General features: G+C 36.2%; 1 protein-coding gene across 1 annotated transcript in view; it reads right to left on the reverse strand.

Moving 5' to 3' along the window:
- Positions 1–15,315, reverse strand: part of LOC129748801 (uncharacterized) — a 34,393-nt gene extending 19,078 nt beyond the window's left edge. Inside the window, exon 1 of the mRNA XM_055743554.1 lies at positions 14,651–15,315. The gene's annotated coding sequence lies outside the window, so the exon portion shown is untranslated. The remainder of the gene's footprint in view (positions 1–14,650) is intronic.
- Between the last annotated feature and the right edge of the window lie 2,353 nt (positions 15,316–17,668).

Below are 17,668 nucleotides of genomic sequence, written 5' to 3' on the forward strand. Positions count from 1 at the left end.
TCATGATTTTCCGGCCATTAAGACCAAAACATTCCTCCGTTAAAACTGAAAACAATTAACGAAGCTACATTCCGGAGATTTCCACTCGACTACGATGAGTTATCCACAGTTCCACCAATCAAACAAATCAATTACAACCGTTAAATGCCGTATTGATGCAAAGTTTTCAGCGTCGTTTTCGGAAAACCATTCGATAGCAGCGGTCACTTAAACACGCGCTACAAATCACTCGTAGCATAATAATCCGCGTCTCGCCAGCCGGAGTAATTAAAAGGCAAGAGCGTTCACCTTTCAACTGCTTTCCATTTTTAACATTTTCACGTAATGTTTGTGGAGTGTAATTTCTACATATTCGATCATATAATATCTCCCGTTGAAGGCACCACTCGTAGCTATCAAAAAGTCTCGAAATTCCACCCGCCAAACCAAGCCATTTCGGAAATAAAAGCGAACGTTCTTCGGATTAACGAAAGTTGTTCCCCCTGAATCTAGAAAGGCAGCAAAAAAAGAAATTTTACTTTCAAAAGATTGCTTCGCTGAGTCCTGTTCCGCATAAATATGTCACCTAATGTGAATCACACACGCCCTTTTTTTTGTCTTCCTTTACCTGGCGCTTCTGGCGGATTGGGCCGGAATCGCGAGCAGATTTGCGGTCATCCACCTACAACTCGTGGTGGTAGAGCAGAGCGGAAAAAATGAATAAACAAACAAACATCGCGAGGCACCAGGAGATACAAGAAAAACGGAACCTACGACAGACGACAAACACGTTGTTGTTGGAGCGAGCAGCAAGACCAGTTTCTTCTGGAGTGTGTGCCACTTTTGGCAACCTGTTTTTTTTATGTTTTACCCCCATTCCCCATTTGGCTGGCTGCTCAAGTTCTGTGTTGTGTGTACGTCCAACCAACGATAATAACTCATTTCACCGGGCCGCGAAACAAAGTAAGTACCAATCCAGGTTTAGGTACAGAAATACGAAATCGGTGCGCCAAAATGGTCAGCGAGAGAAATGGGAAATGAGGTTCGTCGCTTGTGCGACTCGCAAATTCTTTGCGCAAACTTGAGTAGTAGGAACACTTAACGTTACTTATGGACATCGACGAGCTTTCATTAAAGTGAGGACACTTCAAATGGCTTCAAGTTAAAGCCACGCCATATCATTCTGCGTTAAATAGATCACGCTTCTTTGGTTTTCAAGATCTGCCCTTAGACGTATGTGAGAGACTTCCGTTTCAAAGATCACCACAACAATGATATTTTCGAATAAAACTTTCCACATTGATAAAATGGAGAAAGATTCCTCGATATCGTAGAGCGCCAAACGGATAATCGCAGCATCGATTATAACAATTACCCACTGCTATTTGCACATACGAGCCGAACCAAAGGCTAATGAAACGGTATAACCATAACACTTAAGTAGGTATCCACAACAGCTTCTAGGGCATTGCCGGTTCAAGTTCCGTAATAAAGTTTGTGAATGGCGGTCGAGTCAGGTGAAGTACGGGAATAATTCATTCGTTCGGTTTAGCCCCCCATTTGCGCACATCCAATTTTGGTTCCCTACTTAGCTACATATTTGATCGGGCTGTTGTGTCACATAAATACCATTGGGTAATGATTCACTTTATTCCTGTATGCCCCATTGGGGGGTCTTGTTTAGAGAAAGTTTTAAATTCCCGTTCCGAAAGCAGCATTGCCTTAAAATTTGCCATACGGGGATGGCAGAGCTCGATGAAATCTGCGCTCTTCATTCTAGGAACCGTTCATCAATCACTTGGCCGTGAAACAAAACAGCAGGAATTTTTAATCAGATATTAAGGCGAGCGTGGGCCGATTTTTTTAAGGGAACATTATTTTTAAATGGCTAGTAATGAGTTAAATCTTGTAGGGTATCTTAAATGAACCTACGTAGATATATGCAAAATAAGTAAACCTAGGGATGAATCATCTAAATCAGTGGTTTTCAAAGCGGTTCCTATCGCCCCCTTGGGGGCGTTGTAATGAAATTTGGGGGTCGTTGGAAAGGCTCAGAAGGGCGGTGGGATCATTTTTAAATTCACGTTTAACAAATTACGAAACAACTTAAAGCAAAAATATTGGATAGCAATGCCTGAAAATCTTTAAAATGTTTTGTCCTAAAAAATGACAACAAAGTCTTTCAAATAGAATCTGTGTTAAAAGGCGTCACAAACTTGATCATAGAGATTTGGAATGAAAAAGAAGAATGCTGCTAACAATCCAATGGAACTTCTTCCTTTGGATTTGATTTGTTGATCTTTAATTTAATCGATAAAAAAGTGGAATTCGGCAATTTTTCATGATTAAACATCAAAAGTTATTCTATTTCACTAAATTGTCGGAATCAAGTTGTTAGAGCCTATGTTAAATTTTAAGACCCGTGAAAGAAACAGAATTCAATTCGTCTTTAATTGTCATAAATAATAGTTTGAATTTTATTTTATCAAGAAATATAACGTTTTATGCTATTTCACCGAATTAACGGTAAATAGGGAAGATGAGGGCATGACGAGCACCCAGGGCATAATAAGCACTCCTTTTTTCTACAAAAGTACGTATTTTCTTAAACAAATTTTGATGAGGATTTGTTTCGTACTACCTATAGTATTAATTTTTCACCAAAACAGAAATATCCTTTTCAATATTAAATAATAACCAGCTAGGTTCTCAAGTGACGAAAATATTATAATTTTTAAGCACCACCAAATAAGCTTTCGTGACCTTTAAATCATCTTGATCTGAAATGTATGCACTGCAACATAATTTACACATTGTTTCTCAATTTTCACCATCACAAAATTTTTGATTTTTCACTTTAATCAATTTTAAAACGCGTTTTTATTTAAATTTGTTGACCTGGGGTGAACAGAGCACTTTTAATCAGGGCACGATGAGCGTTTTCTGCCGTATAATCTAACAGCGAATCCAACTCGATGAAGTCAGCTGAATAATAGAGCTACAGCTTGACTTGTTTCATCTGTTGATTTGGCCTAATGGTAAGGTGTCGGAGAGGCAATCAGTAGACTCGAGTTAGATTCCTGTTCGAGAGGTTTTTTTCACATACCATTCATGATTGATTTTTTTGATTGTTACATTATACGGCTAGTAGCATCTTCCGTCAAACAAAACACCAAAAACATAATGTATGAGCATGTGTTAATTCTTTGAATTCTACAAACAGACCTAGATTATTTTGTTATAGCTTTGTTTGATGAATCTACGCCTCACCGTTTAGTGCAAAATGCATCGATCATGAATGATAAATGAAAAAAAAATCACCTTGACCAGGAATCAAACTCGAGTCTGCTGATTACCTCTCCGACACCTTACCAATAGGCCAAATCGTCAGATGAAACAAGTTTAGCTGTAGCTCTATTATTCAGTTGACTTCATCGAGTCGAATTCGCTGCTAGATTCCCCGGCAGAAAACGCTCATCGTGCCCCGATTAATGGTGCCTATACTGCCCCTACAGTGACTGGTTTTTCTGCTTTCGGCAAATAAATTTAAAATGCATTTTTAAACGTTTTTATCTACTTTTTCAAGTTTCATCTAATTAGGCAATAGACTATTTAAGTGTCTGAATACGAAACAATGATGTAATTCACATCTTATAGCTGTTCCTATGGTTAAATAAGCGTTTTCCTTAAGGTGGCCATTATGCCCTTATCTTCCCTATAAATATTTTGTGAATAAAAAAAGGCAAATTTAATTGGTAAAGAATTCTGTTTACTAAAATTTAGATACGTGGTTTGTTATTAGATATTTTCATTGTTTTAAAGTTTAAGTATTTGCTCTGCAAAATCTATATTTTTTAAATTTCAGTCTTGGGGGCTACAATTGGTGGTTATGCGTTTGCTTTTCGATCTTCTCAAGTCGATTATAACAGTTTTAAATGTGCTAAATTAAAATTTCAAAAACTTATAAACTTGTGATTATGCAACGAAGCCAATTAGCGTTCTTCTAACGGTTTTTCATAAATTCTCTCAGTGGGCTTTTTTTTTTAATTATTCTTCATTTGAAACGGATTAAACAATTAAGTTTTCAGGAGTCAAACTCGCTTTGTTTTTTTATAATCGTTTCATTAGCTCAGCACTTTTTTAGAAGAAAAAAGAAGATAGGAAGGGAATCTTTATACATAAAAATGAATTTCTGTCTGTCTGTTTTCCCTATGGACTCGGAAACTACTGAACCGCATTTTCGTAGGTGATGAAAAGATTTAGAGAAACATGAGGTATCAAAGAACGAAAGAACATAAGCCGTAAATATCATGAATTTTTCGAAAAAAACAACGGTTCACCGGCAAGACTTGAACCTGAAATTTCCGCTTCAGTTCACCACGGTGAACGTGATGAAATCGGCTAACACGAGCAATCGAGCTCCACCGTTCCACTGTTGGACCTTCTATCGAAACACCATGTATATCCCGCATGTAATCTTTCCCACTATTGTGTAACCAGTTGGTTACAAATCGTTTGATTTTTGTTTTAATTTTGTAGTTTTGTTGGTTTAGCTCTAGAAAATTCATGTTCCCTGTCCAGTCTCACAACAAGATAGCACCACAGTAGGCTACATTTTACTGCTGGTTGCTGTCAACTAACAGATGAGGAAAGGAAGAATGTTTGGAAAATGAATTAAAAAAAAACGAAAAGGAGCTTGCTTCCGTATTTCGAGCTCTCTTCTGTACCAGGCGTGTTTGTGAACGTCCACGGAATTCACCCGAATACCGGTGTGTCTTCGGCACGGGTCGGCCCGCAGACTCTTTGTGGTCTCGCGCCTAAAACGTAAAGGATCAGTATCTACGTCCTCAGGTTCTGCGGATCCCTAATTATTAAGGAAGACTTCACTTCTCGGCCTGTCCGGATACGGGGCACTCTCGTGGGCAGGCCGATCAAACACCAACGAAGGAAGACGCCTACAACAACTGAGTCCAGCAACGCCCACTGGCGCCGACATTTTCAGGACCCCATCGATACGCCAATACATCGACGGCCCTCCTGCTTCCGGAACTGGATTTCCGGAACGACGTCGTGCGCAACAGCAACTGCAGCAAACCCACGGTTAGTGAGCTCTGTTACACGCCACATTACAGACAGAACATTGTTTTGTACACACAGTCAACACGCCACATAAAAACATCAATAAAAAAAACATAGAAACATGAAATTTCCGATTTGTTGTATTTTATCCGTAAAGTCCTTGTTTACCCAGTAGTCAGCCGGCCCTGAGGTTCCGTACTCTTAGAGTATCTTGCCTTGGCTGGTCTAGCCGCTGCTTATCGATCCGTAACAATTTCAAGATTGTTTCTCTATCACCACCCACCGACTCGGGATGATCACATGCGGGATATACATGGTGTTTCAATTATGGTCTGAGGCTCCTACAGTCCTACCTCTTTCCAGTGTGGAGATAGAAAAAAGGGACCATACATTTTTCGGCAAAATTCGAGAACTAATCAAGTAAATGGAACCAAATTTGACATGGGTCGTTATTTGGGTACGAGAAATGTTTCTATGATTATTTGGGACTCCACCCTATTCGATTGGGGACATACAAAGGGGGGGGGGAGGTTTCCATACAATTTGATACATAATTCGATAATTAATCATGCAAATGAATCCAAATTTCAGATAGGAAGGCATAAGGCAACGAAACTAGTTTCTACGCTGTTTAAAACCCCTCTGTCCTTTCACTGAGGGGATAAGAAGGGGGAACGGTACGAGAAATGTTTTTTTATGTTTCGAGACCCCTCCATCTCTTCAACTGGAAGAGGGGAAGAAGGACAGGGATTTTTTATGCAATTTTTTTTGGATCACTCGAGAACTTATTATCCAAACAAAATAGCAACGGGTATTTGAGTAATTTTTTTCTCCTATGATTATTTAATGCTTCTTCCTCCTTTCATTGATTCGATAGAAATGGGGAAGGGGAGCTCCCATGCAATTTTTTTTTCAATGAATCGAGTGCTAATCAAGCAGATGGTAACAAATTGGAAAAAAAAATTTAATACACGATATATTTCTAAGATGGTTTGGTACCCCTCGCGGATAGGAAAGAGAAGAAAGGTGCCATACTTTTGTTTTGATTTTAATTTAATGATTCATGGCATTTCGGTGAAGTATACATTCTGATAGGAAGAATATCAAATGAAAGTAATGAAAATAATAGACGGATAAATTAGATTAGGAAGCATGAAAGGTGTTGAAAATGAGCCAAGAGCGGGTTTTGAGAAAAATTCTTGCCGTACAAGACCATTTGTCCAGCATCGTATCATTGTCTATTTAGAAAAAGCAAAGTCGATAGGCTGACTGCATTGATCTATACAATGATACTTAGATGGATCCAAGCACGTGTTTTTCGTACCCCGATCGGAGTAGGTACGAGGAATTTCTACAGAATGACCCGTACTTTTGAAAATACTCACATCTGCCTTATTTCAAATCAAATCGAATCAACTAACCAAGCAACATTCTTTGGAAGCTTGGCTACTCTCCTTAGACCTCCATACAGTTTTTCATTAAGTGGAACATTGATTTGACGATGCTCGCTACCAAAACTTTTTACAGGGTTTTCTTCACCAAGCCAAAACTTTGACAACTGAGACACTGCACTGCCATCAATTGCTCAAGAAGAGCCAGCAGAAGCTCAAAATTTGTATCGGTTTTTTTCATGGAAAATTCCAAACTTGTGTCCCTGGAAGAACCCCTGTGTGGTTTTTTGAGTGTAACTTCAATACCAATACTTCTAACCATTAAGCACTGGATCCTCCGTGACGTACTGAAAGCGAGCACTTTGATCCAGAACTCACAGCTTCAACAGGCTTGGAGCTAGACGAATTCCGCAAAAAAATCGATTAAAAAGGGTTTTTTTCGCTTTTGGGGCTTTGAGGTCAAGAATACTCGCCTGCCAAACTTACAACAGGCTTATACCTAAAGGACCACCCAGTGTTGAACATTTTGTAGGAAAAACTCTCAAGCTTCAAGATGAGGTACAGGAGATGACCCAAAAATGGCACTGAAATAAGTCTGGACTAGAGATGTACCGAATAGTGGTATTCGGCGAACGGCCGAATACCGAATATTGACCTTTTCAACTATTCGGCCAAACGAATATTTGGCCGAATATTCGGTCGAATATTCTATTGAGTTTTTAATGGAAAAAATTTAAGCAATTATTTCAATGCTTTCTATTTCTTCCATGTTAATGCCCCTCATGCTTTTTAGTCGATTATTTTCAACCAGATAAGATATTTTTTAAGTAGGGGTCTTTCTGATTTTTGAAATGTCACCAATAACTGAAAAGATATCAGATGACTAGTCGCTTCTAGGGCGTTTATCATCAAAGAGATTGCGTTCCTGTAAAATCAGGGATAAAACATGTCGAAACAGGTGCCAAGCTATTTGAAATTGCTTCTCTGATATTGAATTAGATGAAGGTCGAGTTTGAGCAAGATATCTTCAAAATAGTTGTTGAAAAGATAGGTAGATCAGCATTCCATACTTTCAACCCCACGGTCAGGCATTCAGGATCATTTTTGAAAAAAAAATTAAAAGGGAAAAATTTATGTTGTTATTGAACACAATATCCAAAAAAATTTAAAGAGGAAATTGAGTTTTTTATTTGATTCAGCAAATAATCTGAATAAACCCGAGCAAATCTTGGAAGTTTTAAACAAAGTCTGGACATCCCGGCCAGATTTGACTTGTCTGGTTTCCTTACTGGATTTGTGGGTAAGCCTGAATATATCCAGAAAATCTGGAAAAAACTATAATCAAAGAATAAAGCAATACCGTTCAGCATTTTCCTGTACAATCTACAGAGAAAAATACGCGGGAACACCTTAGATGTTTTGCTGAAACCATAAGTTTTTAATGATTGTGTAGCTTTTACAACATTTCTTTTGGATATTTTGTAAATTATCCAATATTATTTGAAAAATTTATACGAGTCTGTGGTAGATATTCGGCCTATTCGGCGTATTCGGCCGAATACTTAGCTCAACTATTCGGTGAGCCGAATACTCGGCTTAACGTTTACGAAAAAAGTAACTGCGTGGATCGTGGGAGACTAGTTCGAGCCCAAGAAAGGTAGAGAAAAGGGTATAACATTGCGCTTAACCTCAATCGACAGAGCTGTGTAACGCAAAAATAGTTATGGAATTTCGAACGATATGTATGGGATTTGAAACAAAATTAAAATTTATGGAAAATTGAGGGGTCTCATTGTTCAAATAAGTATACAGTCGCATTCTTTGAAATAACATATGTGTGGTAATCAGTAAAATTTATGTTCAAATGCTTTCAATATTCTGACTACGAGACAGTTTTTCTTTGGAAATTTAGCAGTATTTTTGCAAAATATTCGAATTTCAAAAAGCATGTTTTCAAATTTACTTGTAAAAATATGCTCAAAAATTATGTTTTTCAAACGCATAAGGGCTTAATGAATTGAAAATACTTTGGTTAACATTTTTATATTTTTTGCAGAATTTTAAAATCAGTAGTTTTTCTAGAAAGCTAATATTTAAAAATAAATCTATACCTTTCTTTGGAATTTCTATAACTGATTTTTGGTTGGCCTACTAATACATATGCAAGCAACGGAGTACTATACCTATGGAATCTAGCTATCCTGGTTCAAGCTAACTTTGATTTTTTTTTTGTTTCAGGTTGTTGCCGATGTTTCATGTAATGTTTATAATAACGAGCCTATAGTTTACATAGAGATTTTTTGATTTTCTGTCAGTGTCATTCCAATCGAGCAAAACCAAGTACACTGAACCAAATCGGGCTATAAAATGTATAGGCTCATTACAATAATTGTTATAATTTCATTGCCTGATAAATACTAATGAAAAATTCTATAAAAAACATTACGAAATCCAATACTTTCTACAAGTTCGTCGATATCCGACAGTATCCAGTAAAACATACTAGAAAATCCAATGAATCGTATATACTTGTAGCACTTTTTGAAACGTATAGGAAAATACAGTAGCTTTGTTCGTTATTTAGTTTTCGGTACTTGTTTAGACTTGGAAAGTAAGCCTAGCTGCTGGTAAACTTAAATGCCCAAAAATTAAACGGCTGATGTGTTTTTGAGCCCATTAGTTTGTACATCTGGTTGGTGCGGAATCAAAAAATCATTTGGCAGCGAAGAATCGAACAACAAAGGGTAAAAAAATAAACTCCATTATTTTTTTGGTCAAGTAAGTAAACACAAATTCAAAATTAAATAAAGTTAAATTTTTTAATGTTTTTTCAGCTTTCATCTGATTTAAACGGAAGCATCGTTAATTGAAATTTGCTCGTCTGGTCAGAGTAACTTGCGGGCGCAAGATTTTGATCAGGCGAATATGCTCAAAAGGTTCACCATACAACAACAGAAAGGAGAATAATTAAGCTACAACTTCAGAATGTACGTAGTACGTGATACTTCATTCAACTCCCGGCGAGATTTGGTTCTTCGGATGATATCCTTTCTGTAGAAGAGTGGAGTAACCCGGACCAGAAGAACTTCCAGACCTATACCTTCGCGATTATGGAAAGTCTTAGATAGGTTAGTTTTGAAACATACATACATCTTCAACGAGTAATGATTTTATAATTAATGTTGATTTCAGATGATCACATAAAAACGGAGTACGAGTTGGCGAGGGGAAACACTACAGAATCCTCATCAATAGAACGGCTGAGAACAATAACCGAATCCGGAAAATGCTCCAATCTCCATGGTACAATTGATTTCAACGGAAAATTTTCTTGAATTTCAAAGGCCAGAGATGGATGTATTTTTTAAGACGGGATAAATCCAGTAACAATAAATTTTCAATAATTGATCTCAATAATGTATTTTATTTACGCTCTAGTGAAAAAAAAACTTCAAATTTAAGAACAAATTGAACTAGGACATATTTTATTGAATCTTTACACTATTCATTTTACTTCTTTTCATAATAAATTATATTATCTTGGCGCACTTTAAAATTCATTGAAATTTCCTATAAAATTAATCAACCCTATCTCAACCGTATATTAGTAAAAAGTATTGGATTTTCTTTTAGTGCAAAAACACTAAAATTCCCAATAAACCTTATAGCCCGATTTCGTTCAGTGTAGTCTCAAAGGCGTTGCAAGCTCATTATTTTGAAAGGGATCAGATGGCGCCTCTTAGTTTATTATAGATTCTTTAGTTTAAAGGTAGTTCGATTTGATAGATTAGTTGATAAGCATTATTTAAAAGTATGGGAACTTTATTGTCACCTTGTATGATGCACCAAAGAAAAAAAAACTTTAAAATTTTAATTCAACTTAAAGACCCTTGTTAGAAATACCCATTTCGGTTTTAAAAGGTAAATGACGTAGAATCTGTATCTGATATTAAAAAAATGCCCGATAATACAGCTTTCGGTATTACCAGCATTACCAGTACTACCGTCCCTGACAGTTCAAGACCCTTTCCTTCAATGAAAAGAGGGGCATTCATGCAAGTGATTAAGATAAAAATGACCCCAAAAGGCAAGGTGATGAATTTCAAAGTAGGTTAAGTTCGTTTGCAGATTCCAGTATCGTATTGCCTAAACAGAGACAGCAATCCAAGTCCAACAATTCGCCATAAAAACAGAACATTGGGTCTTCACCAACAATTTTCTCCTTAGGATTTATCTACCCATCATATACATACATATAAATCCTAACAATTATTAACGACCGTACGTGTGCCATGTGTCACACCATATAATTTATCGGATGGAGGTATTTCTTTATTTGCCTTTCTACTTGATGAAGAGTTATGGTTGTGAATTTTCGAGAGTAATTCACCGAAGGCATGCTTGCGGCACACCAGGTGACAAAACATTGTATAGCTTAAGTACCTATGTATTTAAGTGCCGCAAAGCCTTTGGCGCCAAACAGCGGAGAAAATATGGGAAGCAAACTGTTGCTAGCGTTAAGTTTCCGGCTAGGCTAGGACAAAACGATCTGACAGGGGCCGCTGGATTTCGAGCGTGTAAAAGCTCAACCGCAAATTAGAGGGAGGGCAACGACGCGGCAAGCGGCAATCGTTTTCCACACCCAAATAGAAAGATGAATTCTTACCTCCGAAGCTCCAACCTGGTTGGTATTTTCATTCATGGGAGCCAATTTCCACCGCTGTTGCAACTGCTGCTCATCAACAATTATTGCAAGAGCGACAATGCTGTGTTTTCAAAATTTCGATTGTTAGTTCAATGTTTTTCGAGGTTAAACTTTACATACAATACGAAGGGGTGACGACGATAAGGAGAGAGTCATCCATTTGGGGAAAGTTTGCACGAAATCGGTTCCACGACGAGAGAGATTCACCCGGAAGGCAGCGTGCAATTATTATTCAGCTTTTTGACGGCGGCGGGCAGATTTTCAGGTTTAATTCTGTCAGTTCATGGTTAATTTCATGATAAGTTTTTGTTGTAGCGTCCGGCATTCCTCAGGGGTCTCATCTAGGACCTTTTCGTTTCATACTGTTCGGTATTTTGTACCCTAGTAACCGAGATTTGAGAAGGTAGAAACATTTCAAGTGAGATATAGCTCCCTATAGCTCCGAATCACTATCATGGTCGAAGGAACTACAGGTACAGTGCTGAAAAATCGAGTTTTGCAACATAAATTTTTCCAATACCGGGAAATAACCTCGAGAAACAATTTATTACACTTGCAAGTAACGGATTGTAGATTTCTTCGAAATCAAAAAAGTTTCGAAAAGAAGCACTTTTTGATACTGTTTTGAAAACTTTATCGAAATGTAAAAGTATTTTTTTGTCATTTCAAAAACATACTTCGTAACGAACAACAAACAAAACAACCTTAATTTGAAATGCATGCCATTTCGTCAAATATTAACAGATTTCAACCATTCTAAAAAATTTTCAAATTTTTGCCAATAGCACCTAACATTACCAGGTTTCAAATTTCCCATGCAAATTTGTGGCACTCTAGTGTTCATGTTAATGTGAATACCACCAAAATAATAACAAAATTGAGCTTTCCTCGACTAATTTTTTGAGGAATAAAATTGACATCAATCAGGATAATTAGGTATTGTGCAAATTTGGTAATCTGTTCATTTTTCAATTTTGCAAAATTTCTTTGAACTTTTGTTTGGAAATTTTGTTAAGTTTAATATTTCGCATCAATCATAGTAATCCATGCTTTCGTTTGTATCTTGATTATTATTTGTATTCGTTAGATAAAAATACTCATACTTTACTTCTTCTACTGACGGACCGAAATAGCTAAAAGTGGAACTTTTTTAGTAGCGCCTCTGTCTTTCATCTTATCTCTTAAGTGTCTTCAGAATATTTGCTCCTTAGAACATGCTTTATAACCTGAAAGCATCAAATCCAGACAACCATTTGGTGGGTATTTCGAATTTGCAACACAAATAGACGTGCAAATATACGTGTAAACATATCGTATATAATGCAGCAAAACCAGTATATTCGTATCATTTTGGGGGCCATATAGGTACATTAGCACACATATTCTTGATTTGGATTGTATTGTCGGAATAAAATCATGCAATGTATTTAAATACGATAAAGAATATGCATGGGCCGCACATTGTAGGTGCAGATATACGCAAATGAGTTTAAATAACATTCTAAACGATATAATCTGTAAAATAAAATAGCCAAAGTTCACTATAAGAAATAGAAAATTCAAACTTTTTTATTTCAATAGATAGAGCTTTATTTTATACTACAAAGTTGTAAAAAAAGTAAAAATATGAAACTTTTTAGAACACATTAAAACTCTATCTCTTTTCAGAGCAGAGTTATGAAGGTTTTATTTTGAAAGTTATTCAAAAGTTAGTTTTTTATACTTAATTATAGTTATATGAGGATTTAAATGAATAAGTTTCTCCTGAACATATGTTGGGGCATTCAAAATACACATTTTGCACAAGATTTCAACATTCTACGACGTTTTATAGCCAACTTATTGCAATTTTAAGTTTTATTTTTTCTCAACTTCACGAGCGTTTATTGTAAAAACGTGCAGGTGGATTTTTAAAAATAATAAATTATATTAAAGCTTGAACTAAGTGCAACAAATTGGTGTTGGCGCGATTTGTCTTCAGTGGATTCAAGTGGATTTTATTGTAACGTCTACACATTTTTTTCAACAAAGTATCTTTTTTCCGCTTAAAAACTATCATCAATTCAATATGAATGTTTTGCTTTATCTCAGGTCAAATCTTACAGTTTTTTTACATATAAAAGAACCATTGCATTTAAATTTCAGACGAATGATGACCAACGTATTTTGGCGCAAACGATGAAGAACTGTCGCAGGTCGCAGGTCGGTGGTCGCAGCAAGCCGTGCTCAAGAACGGGCGAGTTTTTCCGGCATCGCGTTTTTCTCGATTGTTTTTTTTATGATACAAAAAACGGTGAAATTATTTTTTCATTCATATTTGTCCGAAAAAGCAGTTGATAATTTTTCGAATCGGATATGAGTGTCATAAGTGAAATCACTAATCAGTGAAGTGCATACATAAGTTCTAGTTCCAATTATTTGAAAAAAAAACCTTCCATTTGGTTCATTGTGCAATGTTGATTATTTCGAACCAATCACGGAGTGCAATCATTATGCCATTGGCCAGGTGGGGCCGTAGGTGGACCATTGTTGATAGCAAGCTCAAGCTCAAGCTAAAAAGTGAAGATCTGTCGAATTTAGTTTAAAGTCAACTGCAATGTTTCAAAATTATATAAATTCGGCAAGAAATATGTGTCGAAAGACGTTGAAGTATTTGAATTTTCCCTAGCTTTTTAGATTTTTTTTCATTGCAGATATCAGTACAAATAAAACCGAGAAAAATTAAACCGGAAAACCCGGGATAAATATTTGAATTTTAAAACAAAAAACCGCTATCAACCCTGATTTACACTTGACGGTAACGAAAAAGAATCTGTCAGAATGTTTAAAAATTAATAGAAAAATAACTTTCAGTGTTCCCTTCAGTTTATCTCAATCCAAGAAATTAAGGATATCATGTTTCTGCACTGCCAAGATCGCTCGTAAATCATCGATATCAATACCAGCTGCGGTTTGAACTAATTAAATTTGAAACGGCTAGCGGCGTGACCTGATTTCCTTCCAAACACGCTGCAGCAGCGTCCCGTGATTAGGTTTAGAGAGAGAGGAAAAAGTAACAACCGCGGGATTCCGACAATTATCACGACATCCTCCAATATAGGGTGAATGATTAGCGCCTTTCGTGCAGCAACCTGTTTTGAGTAACCCAGTCTCGACAACATCCCATCACACCGGTAGCTAGCAGTAGGTGCGCCACCATCCCGAGACCCTTCCCCCCTGCGAGTGAATGAACCAAATGAAAGCTTGCTTCTGAATCCGACCACAACCCACTGCATTGATGGGCAGTTGAAGTCGAATTCCTTCACGCGTCTGAATCATCCAGCTGTCGTCACTCGAATGGTAATCAATTCGATGCCATCGTTTTCTCAAACAATTTAAGCAGATGAAGATTTTTGTTCTCAAACAAGTGGAAAATTCAAATCTGAAAATTCTGCTTTTGAACCAACCTATCAGAAATGCACGTCCGCCGACCAGGTGATTCTAGTTCAATTCTTACCGTTATTTTTTTCTTCCTTCTGTGTCGCCGTTCCGCACTTTACGGAATGCTTCTGCGCTATCACGGCTATCTTCTGCTGCTGGTCGAAAGGCAGCAACTGGCCACTTTAACGGTCCAGTCCAATCCAAACCACCACTTGGAAACTCGCTAAACTGCTCTCTTCCTTCAACACTTGATGACGTTGTGCTTTCCAGAGATTCCCGTTTCGATTCAGTTCGAATGCCAACCGAAGACCTCGAAACGATTCGTCCGGGCGGATGTCAACGCCAATTTTTCACTCTTCTGCACTTTTCTCGAACAACAAAAGCGATGTTGGGTCAAGGGCCAAAGGCCGATGGCCTTTCTTCGTCTTAGCTTAGCCCAGTTGGTGTAGAATCAAAGTATTCAAGTTTCCTTGAAGGGAATAAAATTCCACTTTCACATGGATTAGTCTCACGATCTCCTTCTGGATCAAACTTATCCGATTTCGCGTCAAATATAACGGTCAATTATCACGCGTCAACCGGAAGCGCTTAACCAAACCTTTATCCTCGAGCTCCGACCTTTATCAATGCGCGCACTGAATTAGTCGAAAAAATGAACCGCTAAGATCGCTTCCCTTGGGTCCGTATCCGGATTTGCGTCCGTTCGCTTCGAATTTCGTCTTCCGACTGACTGACTCAGGCCAGCCAGCCAGCCGTTGGGACCCGCGCGTTGGAAAAAAAAAAAGTGTTTCGCGCCTTGCCGTTATTGCCGCCTCCGATAATAGCGGTCTCTCGGTCGGTCTTCGGGTTCCACACCGTCATCAGCATCTGGGAAGAAAGGGGTATCTTGGTAAAGGCGAATGTTTGAGTATGCATTACAATTTACTTTTTTCTTCTCATTTCAGTTTTACCACCAAGAGCTGAACGATACGATACCAGCTTTTCCCATAGCCTTCACCTGGGGAGATTCTACTCTCTCTCTCGAATCTGCGACGACCCAGTACCGCTTTATGGGGCTTTGGCATTCTTTCCGGGTTTAAATTGATAATTTAAAAACCCAGCGGTCATTGCCAATTTTAAGATGAACAATGGAAGCCTGTGAAGTGTCAAGAGATCATATAAAGTTGGAAAAATAATCATACATAACTAATTGGATTGAAATTCTGCATGAAATGATAGCAACTTGATCAGCTTCAAAAAACAAACTTAACTGGACGAACTGCTGGTTGCAGATGAAAAGACAGCTCAAATCTAAGATATTTTAACAAAAAAAAAGGAGTGAAAAATGACAAAAATGAAAAGATGACAAAAATGATAGAGATTATAAAAATGAAAAAAAAAATGGCAACTATGACCAGAACGTCAAAAACTAGAAAAATTTAAACAAGTAGATACAAAAATTTTGAAAAAGACAAACCACAGCTCAAATCTACGTTTTGTCGACAAAACAAATAGTAAAAAATGACAAAACATTTCTATAATAATCCAAATGACAAAAATATCGAAAATGGCAAAAATGACAAAAACGACAAAAATGACAAAAATAACCAAAATGACAAAAATTACAAAAATTAAAAAATAACAAAAATTACAAAAATTACAAAAATTACAAAAATTACAAAAATTACAAAAATTACAAAAATGACAAAATTTACAAAAATGACAAAAATGACAAAAATGAAAAAAATGACAAAAATGACAAAAATGACAAAAATGACAAAAATGACAAAAATGACAAAAATGACAAAAATGATAAAAGTGCCAAAAATGACAAAAATCACAAAAATGACAAAAATGACAAAAATGACAAAAATGACAAAAATGACAAAAATGACAAAAATGACAAAAATGACAAAAATGACAAAAATGACAAAAATGACAAAAACGACAAAAATGACAAAAATGACAAAAATGACAAAAATGACAAAAATGACAAAAATGATAAAAATGACAAAAATTACAAAAATGACAAAAATTACAAAATTAACAAAAAAGACAAAAAAGACAAAAATGACAAAAATGACAAAAATGACAAAAATGACAAAAATGAAAAAATTACAAAAATGATAAAAATGACAAAAATTACAAAAATGACAAAAATGACAAAATTGACAAAATTGACAAAATTAACAAAAATGACAAAAATGACAAAAATGACAAAAATAAATGACACAAATGACAAAAATGACAAAAATGGCAATAATGACAAAAATGACAAAAATGACAAAAATTACAAAAATGACAAAAATGACAAAAATGACAAAAATGACAAAAATCACAAAAATGACAATAATTACAAAAATGACAAAAATGACAAAATTGACAAAATTAACAAAAAAGACAAAAATGACAAAAATGACAAAAATGACAAAAATGACAAAAATGACAAAAATGACAAAAATGACAAAAATGACAAAAATGACAAAAAATGACAAAAATGACAAAAATGACAAAAATGACAAAAATGACAAAAATGACAAAAATGACAAAAATGACAAAAAATGACAAAAATGACAAAAATGACAAAAATGACAAAAATGACAAAAATGACAAAAATGACAAAAATGACAAAAATGACAAAAATGACAAAAATGACAAAAATGACAAAAATGACAAAAATGACAAAAATGACAAAAATGACAAAAATGACAAAAATGACAAAAATGACAAAAATGACAAAAATGGCAAAAATGACAAAAAGCTATTCTTCAGCGGAGTGCAAAATTTTGATCTAAGAAATGTTATCCGAGATCGCTATTGGCATTCGCTCGGAAACTTTATTTTTAAACACCAGCATAATTCGACCTTCCTTATTTTTTTAATCACATTCAAACGCTAATTTTCAAACTCATGCTCTCATCTCAATTGTAAGACTGGCTGTTAGCCAATCGGCAGATTTACGATGAACCCCTAACAATCCCTAGGGTCGGCAAGCTTACACAAAACTAAGTTGCAGGGAAATTCGGGAGAGCTAAAGAAAACTCCTCAGATAAAGTTCGGTACCGTTTAATGATGCAGTTTTGATCACCCACCACTTTCTTAACTTAGCTAGCTA

The sequence above is a fragment of the Uranotaenia lowii genome, chromosome 2 (assembly GCF_029784155.1).
Source record: "Uranotaenia lowii strain MFRU-FL chromosome 2, ASM2978415v1, whole genome shotgun sequence".
Taxonomy (NCBI): Eukaryota; Metazoa; Arthropoda; class Insecta; order Diptera; family Culicidae; genus Uranotaenia; species Uranotaenia lowii.